Consider the following 8,538-nt stretch of genomic DNA (forward strand, 5'->3'; position numbering starts at 1 on the left):
TTGCATTCAGTCATTAATTGATGGCTTGATGATGGGTTTAGAGATCTTTAAAAGTTGAAGAAAAAAGTACAACAACATTATGTCCAGTACAAACTCACTGAACATTACAACATGCTTGTACTTGCTTAGAATAACTTCTTACTTCAGTCCACTACAGAATGAACAGGTTATGTAGTGACTTCATGATTTTATCCTTTGAAGATTGCAAATGTCTTTTACCATTGTAAATTACAAATAGTTGTAAAAGTGCAATGTCCTATCTTTACTCCTCTACAAAATGGTCAGTGTGTAACATTTCGATTTTGTCCAGTTCAGTTTTTGTCATAGTTTTGTAAATGTATTGCTAGAGTTTGGGTTTTAGTCTAACTGTACACCTCTGCATAATAGTGTGAGTAATAATGTCCTGAATGTGTCCATTGGAGTTCCTTTTACCATTGCAAATTAAGAAAGAGCTTTGTGTCCTAACTTTACTCCACTCCAGAATAGACATTCTGTGTATCAACGTCCTGATTTTGTCAGTTGGAGGTTTTGTCTTACTATTGTATACTTAAGAATAGGTGTTTGGCCTTCGTCCTAACTTTACACCACTTCAGAATGGATAGTCTGTGTATCAACGTCCTGATTTTGTCAGTTGGCAGTTTTGTCTTACTATTGTATATTTAAGAATTGGTGTTTCACTCGTCCTAACTTTGTACAACTTCAGAATAGTGTGTGTAACAATGTCTTGATTTTGTCCATTGTAAATGTAGAAGCAAACATTGATAATTAGGTTCTCATTTCAATGAAAACTGCAGTTGTTTAGTGATTTGAAGACTTCCAGATATCCATATGTTAAAAATAAAGAGTTTGGGACGTATCACAGTACTGAAAAAAAATATATCTCTTGTAAATGTGTCCACAGATAATAAATGAAAGCAGTTCTGTGCCAACTACATCTCACGGCAAGGGGAAATACAGCCTTGACCCAACTGCGAATGATCAGGCTCGCAAAGCCTCTGAGTTGGTAAGTTACGCATTCATTATCTATTCTAAATTGCTTTGTCTTGACAATATTAACATAATGTAATGTTAGCTTATTCCCATATCTTTTTCTTACAATCCAGTTACCCATTTCGTTATAGTGTAAGAAACTGCATAGAGAAGTTAATATGATCTTTGCATTCAGTCATTAATTGATGGCTTGATGATGGGTTTAGAGATCTTTAAAAGTTGAAGAAAAAAGTACAACAACATTGTTAGGTCCAGTCCAAACTCACTGAACATCACAACATGCTTGTACTTGTTTAGAATAACTTCTTACTTCAGTCCACTACAGAATGAACAGGTTATGTAGTGACTTCATGATTTTATCCTTTGAAGATTGCAAATGTCTTTTACCATTGTAAATTACAAATAGTTGTAAAAGTGCAATGTCCTATCTTTACTCCTCTACAAAATGGTCAGTGTGTAACATTTCGATTTTGTCCAGTTCAGTTTTTGTCATAGTTTTGTAAATGTATTGCTAGAGTTTGGGTTTTAGTCTTAACTGTACACCTCTGCATAATAGTGTGAGTAATAATGTCCTGAATGTGTCCATTGGAATTTCTTTTACCATTGCAAATTAAGAAAGAGCTTTGTGTCCTAACTTTACTCCACTCCAGAATAGACATTCTGTGTATCAACGTCCTGATTTTGTCAGTTGGAGGTTTTGTCTTACTATTGTATACTTAAGAATAGGTGTTTGGCCTTCGTCCTAACTTTACACCACTTCAGAATGGATAGTCTGTGTATCAACGTCCTGATTTTGTCAGTTGGCAGTTTTGTCTTACTATTGTATATTTAAGAATTGGTGTTTCACTCGTCCTAACTTTGTACAACTTCAGAATAGTGTGTGTAACAATTATTGATTTTGTCCATTGTAAATGTAGAAGCAAACATTGATAATTAGGTTCTCATTTCAATGAAAACTGCAGTTGTTTAGTGATTTGAAGACTTCCAGATATCCATATGTTAAAAATAAAGAGTTTTGGGACGTATCACAGTACTGAAAAAAAATATATCTCTTGTAAATGTGTCCACAGATAATAAATGAAAGCAGTTCTGTGCCAACTACATCTCACGGCAAGGGGAAATACAGCCTTGACCCAACTGCGAATGATCAGGCTTGCAAAGCCTCTGAGTTGGTAAGTTACGCATTCATTATCTATTCTAAATTGCTTTGTCTTGACAATATTAACATAATGTAATGTTAGCTTATTCCCATATCTTTTTCTTACAATCCAGTTACCCATTTCATTATAGTGTAAGAAACTGCATAGAGAAGTTAATATGATCTTTGCATTCAGTCATTAATTGATGGCTTGATGATGGGTTTAGAGATCTTTAAAAGTTGAAGAAAAAAGTACAACAACATTATGTCCAGTACAAACTCACTGAACATTACAACATGCTTGTACTTGCTTAGAATAACTTCTTACCTCAGTCCACTACAGAATGAACAGCTTGTGTAGTGACTTCATTTTTTTATCCTTTGAAGATTGCAAATGTCTTTTACCATTGTAAATTACAAATAGTTGTAAAAGTGCAATGTCCTATCTTTACTCCTCTACAAAATGGTCAGTCTGTAACATTTCGATTTTGTCCAGTGCAGTTTTTGTCATAGTTTTGTAAATGTATTGCTAGAGTTTGGGTTTTAGTCTAACTGTACACCTCTGCATAATAGTGTGAGTAATAATGTCCTGAATGTGTCCATTGGAATTTCTTTTACCATTGCAAATTAAGAAAGAGCTTTGTGTCCTAACTTTACTCCACTCCAGAATAGACATTCTGTGTATCAACGTCCTGATTTTGTCAGTTGGAGGTTTTGTCTTACTATTGTATACTTAAGAATAGGTGTTTGGCCTTCGTCCTAACTTTACACCACTTCAGAATGGATAGTCTGTGTATCAACGTCCTGATTTTGTCAGTTGGCAGTTTTGTCTTACTATTGTATATTTAAGAATTGGTGTTTCACTCGTCCTAACTTTGTACAACTTCAGAATAGTGTGTGTAACAATGTCTTGATTTTGTCCATTGTAAATGTAGAAGCAAACATTGATAATTAGGTTCTCATTTCAATGAAAACTGCAGTTGTTTAGTGATTTGAAGATTCCAGATATCCATATGTTAAAAATAAAGAGTTTTGGGACGTATCACAGTACTGAAAAAAAATATATCTCTTGTAAATGTGTCCACAGATAATAAATGAAAGCAGTTCTGCGCCAACTACATCTCACGGCAAGGGGAAATACAGCCTTGACCCAACTGCGAATGATCAGGCTCGCAAAGCCTCTGAGTTGGTAAGTTACGCATTCATTATCTATTCTAAATTGCTTTGTCTTGACAATATTAACATAATGTAATGTTAGCTTATTCCCATATCTTTTTCTTACAATCCAGTTACCCATTTCATTATAGTGTAAGAAACTGCATAGAGAAGTTAATATGATCTTTGCATTCAGTCATTAATTGATGGCTTGATGATGGGTTTAGAGATCTTTAAAAGTTGAAGAAAAAAGTACAACAACATTGTTAGGTCCAGTCCAAACTCACTGAACATCACAACATGCTTGTACTTGTTTAGAATAACTTCTTACTTCAGTCCACTACAGAATGAACAGGTTATGTAGTGACTTCATGATTTTATCCTTTGAAGATTGCAAATGTTTTTTACCATTGTAAATTACAAATAGTTGTAAAAGTGCAATGTCCTATCTTTACTCCTCTACAAAATGGTCAGTGTGTAACATTTCGATTTTGTCCAGTGCAGTTTTTGTCATAGTTTTGTAAATGTATTGCTAGAGTTTGGGTTTTAGTCTAACTGTACACCTCTGCATAATAGTGTGAGTAATAATGTCCTGAATGTGTCCATTGGAGTTCCTTTTACCATTGCAAATTAAGAAAGAGCTTTGTGTCCTAACTTTACTCCACTCCAGAATAGACATTCTGTGTATCAACGTCCTGATTTTGTCAGTTGGAGGTTTTGTCTTACTATTGTATACTTAAGAATAGGTGTTTGGCCTTCGTCCTAACTTTACACCACTTCAGAATGGATAGTCTGTGTATCAACGTCCTGATTTTGTCAGTTGGCAGTTTTGTCTTACTATTGTATATTTAAGAATTGGTGTTTCACTCGTCCTAACTTTGTACAACTTCAGAATAGTGTGTGTAACAATGTCTTGATTTTGTCCATTGTAAATGTAGAAGCAAACATTGATAATTAGGTTCTCATTTCAATGAAAACTGCAGTTGTTTAGTGATTTGAAGACTTCCAGATATCCATATGTTAAAAATAAAGAGTTTTGGGACGTATCACAGTACTGAAAAAAAATATATCTCTTGTAAATGTGTCCACAGATAATAAATGAAAGCAGTTCTGTGCCAACTACATCTCACGGCAAGGGGAAATACAGCCTTGACCCAACTGCGAATGATCAGGCTCGCAAAGCCTCTGAGTTGGTAAGTTACGCATTCATTATCTATTCTAAATTGCTTTGTCTTGACAATATTAACATAATGTAATGTTAGCTTATTCCCATATCTTTTTCTTACAATCCAGTTACCCATTTCATTATAGTGTAAGAAACTGCACAGAGAAGTTAATATGATCTTTGCATTCAGTCATTAATTGATGGCTTGATGATGGGTTTAGAGATCTTTAAAAGTTGAAGAAAAAAGTACAACAACATTGTTAGGTCCAGTCCAAACTCACTGAACATCACAACATGCTTGTACTTGTTTAGAATAACTTCTTACTTCAGTCCACTACAGAATGAACAGGTTATGTAGTGACTTCATGATTTTATCCTTTGAAGATTGCAAATGTTTTTTACCATTGTAAATTACAAATAGTTGTAAAAGTGCAATGTCCTATCTTTACTCCTCTACAAAATGGTCAGTGTGTAACATTTCGATTTTGTCCAGTTCAGTTTTTGTCATAGTTTTGTAAATGTATTGCTAGAGTTTGGGTTTTAGTCTAACTGTACACCTCTGCATAATAGTGTGAGTAATAATGTCCTGAATGTGTCCATTGGAATTTCTTTTACCATTGCAAATTAAGAAAGAGCTTTGTGTCCTAACTTTACTCCACTCCAGAATAGACATTCTGTGTATCAACGTCCTGATTTTGTCAGTTGGAGGTTTTGTCTTACTATTGTATACTTAAGAATAGGTGTTTGGCCTTCGTCCTAACTTTACACCACTTCAGAATGGATAGTCTGTGTATCAACGTCCTGATTTTGTCAGTTGGCAGTTTTGTCTTACTATTGTATATTTAAGAATTGGTGTTTCACTCGTCCTAACTTTGTACAACTTCAGAATAGTGTGTGTAACAATGTCTTGATTTTGTCCATTGTAAATGTAGAAGCAAACATTGATAATTAGGTTCTCATTTCAATGAAAACTGCAGTTGTTTAGTGATTTGAAGACTTCCAGATATCCATATGTTAAAAATAAAGAGTTTTGGGACGTATCACAGTACTGAAAAAAAATATATCTCTTGTAAATGTGTCCACAGATAATAAATGAAAGCAGTTCTGTGCCAACTACATCTCACGGCAAGGGGAAATACAGCCTTGACCCAACTGCTAATGATCAGGCTCGCAAAGCCTCTGAGTTGGTAAGTTACGCATTCATTATCTATTCTAAATTGCTTTGTCTTGACAATATTAACATAATGTAATGTTAGCTTATTCCCATATCTTTTTCTTACAATCCAGTTACCCATTTCATTATAGTGTAAGAAACTGCACAGAGAAGTTAATATGATCTTTGCATTCAGTCATTAATTGATGGCTTGATGATGGGTTTAGAGATCTTTAAAAGTTGAAGAAAAAAGTACAACAACATTATGTCCAGTACAAACTCACTGAACATTACAACATGCTTGTACTTGCTTAGAATAACTTCTTACCTCAGTCCACTACAGAATGAACAGCTTGTGTAGTGACTTCATTTTTTTATCCTTTGAAGATTGCAAATGTCTTTTACCATTGTAAATTACAAATAGTTGTAAAAGTGCAATGTCCTATCTTTACTCCTCTACAAAATGGTCAGTCTGTAACATTTCGATTTTGTCCAGTGCAGTTTTTGTCATAGTTTTGTAAATGTATTGCTAGAGTTTGGGTTTTAGTCTAACTGTACACATCTGCATAATAGTGTGAGTAATAATGTCCTGAATGTGTCCATTGGAATTTCTTTTACCATTGCAAATTAAGAAAGAGCTTTGTGTCCTAACTTTACTCCACTCCAGAATAGACATTCTGTGTATCAACGTCCTGATTTTGTCAGTTGGAGGTTTTGTCTTACTATTGTATACTTAAGAATAGGTGTTTGGCCTTCGTCCTAACTTTACACCACTTCAGAATGGATAGTCTGTGTATCAACGTCCTGATTTTGTCAGTTGGCAGTTTTGTCTTACTATTGTATATTTAAGAATTGGTGTTTCACTCGTCCTAACTTTGTACAACTTCAGAATAGTGTGTGTAACAATGTCTTGATTTTGTCCATTGTAAATGTAGAAGCAAACATTGATAATTAGGTTCTCATTTCAATGAAAACTGCAGTTGTTTAGTGATTTGAAGATTCCAGATATCCATATGTTAAAAATAAAGAGTTTTGGGACGTATCACAGTACTGAAAAAAAATATATCTCTTGTAAATGTGTCCACAGATAATAAATGAAAGCAGTTCTGCGCCAACTACATCTCACGGCAAGGGGAAATACAGCCTTGACCCAACTGCGAATGATCAGGCTCGCAAAGCCTCTGAGTTGGTAAGTTACGCATTCATTATCTATTCTAAATTGCTTTGTCTTGACAATATTAACATAATGTAATGTTAGCTTATTCCCATATCTTTTTCTTACAATCCAGTTACCCATTTCATTATAGTGTAAGAAACTGCATAGAGAAGTTAATATGATCTTTGCATTCAGTCATTAATTGATGGCTTGATGATGGGTTTAGAGATCTTTAAAAGTTGAAGAAAAAAGTACAACAACATTGTTAGGTCCAGTCCAAACTCACTGAACATCACAACATGCTTGTACTTGTTTAGAATAACTTCTTACTTCAGTCCACTACAGAATGAACAGGTTATGTAGTGACTTCATGATTTTATCCTTTGAAGATTGCAAATGTTTTTTACCATTGTAAATTACAAATAGTTGTAAAAGTGCAATGTCCTATCTTTACTCCTCTACAAAATGGTCAGTGTGTAACATTTCGATTTTGTCCAGTTCAGTTTTTGTCATAGTTTTGTAAATGTATTGCTAGAGTTTGGGTTTTAGTCTAACTGTACACCTCTGCATAATAGTGTGAGTAATAATGTCCTGAATGTGTCCATTGGAGTTCCTTTTACCATTGCAAATTAAGAAAGAGCTTTGTGTCCTAACTTTACTCCACTCCAGAATAGACATTCTGTGTATCAACGTCCTGATTTTGTCAGTTGGAGGTTTTGTCTTACTATTGTATACTTAAGAATAGGTGTTTGGCCTTCGTCCTAACTTTACACCACTTCAGAATGGATAGTCTGTGTATCAACGTCCTGATTTTGTCAGTTGGCAGTTTTGTCTTACTATTGTATATTTAAGAATTGGTGTTTCACTCGTCCTAACTTTGTACAACTTCAGAATAGTGTGTGTAACAATGTCTTGATTTTGTCCATTGTAAATGTAGAAGCAAACATTGATAATTAGGTTCTCATTTCAATGAAAACTGCAGTTGTTTAGTGATTTGAAGACTTCCAGATATCCATATGTTAAAAATAAAGAGTTTTGGGACGTATCACAGTACTGAAAAAAAATATATCTCTTGTAAATGTGTCCACAGATAATAAATGAAAGCAGTTCTGTGCCAACTACATCTCACGGCAAGGGGAAATACAGCCTTGACCCAACTGCTAATGATCAGGCTCGCAAAGCCTCTGAGTTGGTAAGTTACGCATTCATTATCTATTCTAAATTGCTTTGTCTTGACAATATTAACATAATGTAATGTTAGCTTATTCCCATATCTTTTTCTTACAATCCAGTTACCCATTTCATTATAGTGTAAGAAACTGCACAGAGAAGTTAATATGATCTTTGCATTCAGTCATTAATTGATGGCTTGATGATGGGTTTAGAGATCTTTAAAAGTTGAAGAAAAAAGTACAACAACATTATGTCCAGTACAAACTCACTGAACATTACAACATGCTTGTACTTGCTTAGAATAACTTCTTACCTCAGTCCACTACAGAATGAACAGCTTGTGTAGTGACTTCATTTTTTTATCCTTTGAAGATTGCAAATGTCTTTTACCATTGTAAATTACAAATAGTTGTAAAAGTGCAATGTCCTATCTTTACTCCTCTACAAAATGGTCAGTCTGTAACATTTCGATTTTGTCCAGTGCAGTTTTTGTCATAGTTTTGTAAATGTATTGCTAGAGTTTGGGTTTTAGTCTAACTGTACACATCTGCATAATAGTGTGAGTAATAATGTCCTGAATGTGTCCATTGGAATTTCTTTTACCATTG

The 8,538-nt window shown here is 34.2% G+C and overlaps 1 protein-coding gene and 1 long non-coding RNA gene across 9 annotated transcripts in view; both read left to right on the forward strand.

The window, feature by feature from the left end:
* Positions 1-8,538, forward strand: part of ppfia2 (PTPRF interacting protein alpha 2) — a 286,573-nt gene that overhangs the window by 132,136 nt on the left and 145,899 nt on the right. The window lies entirely within an intron of this gene.
* On the forward strand, positions 901-7,953 carry LOC143491053 (uncharacterized). The gene is made up of 5 exons (XR_013125071.1): positions 901-1,003; positions 3,216-3,317; positions 4,375-4,476; positions 6,689-6,790; positions 7,848-7,953. It is a non-coding gene; the product is annotated as an uncharacterized LOC143491053 (long non-coding RNA).

Source organism: Brachyhypopomus gauderio, unplaced genomic scaffold (assembly GCF_052324685.1).
Source record: "Brachyhypopomus gauderio isolate BG-103 unplaced genomic scaffold, BGAUD_0.2 sc70, whole genome shotgun sequence".
Classification (NCBI taxonomy): domain Eukaryota; kingdom Metazoa; phylum Chordata; class Actinopteri; order Gymnotiformes; family Hypopomidae; genus Brachyhypopomus; species Brachyhypopomus gauderio.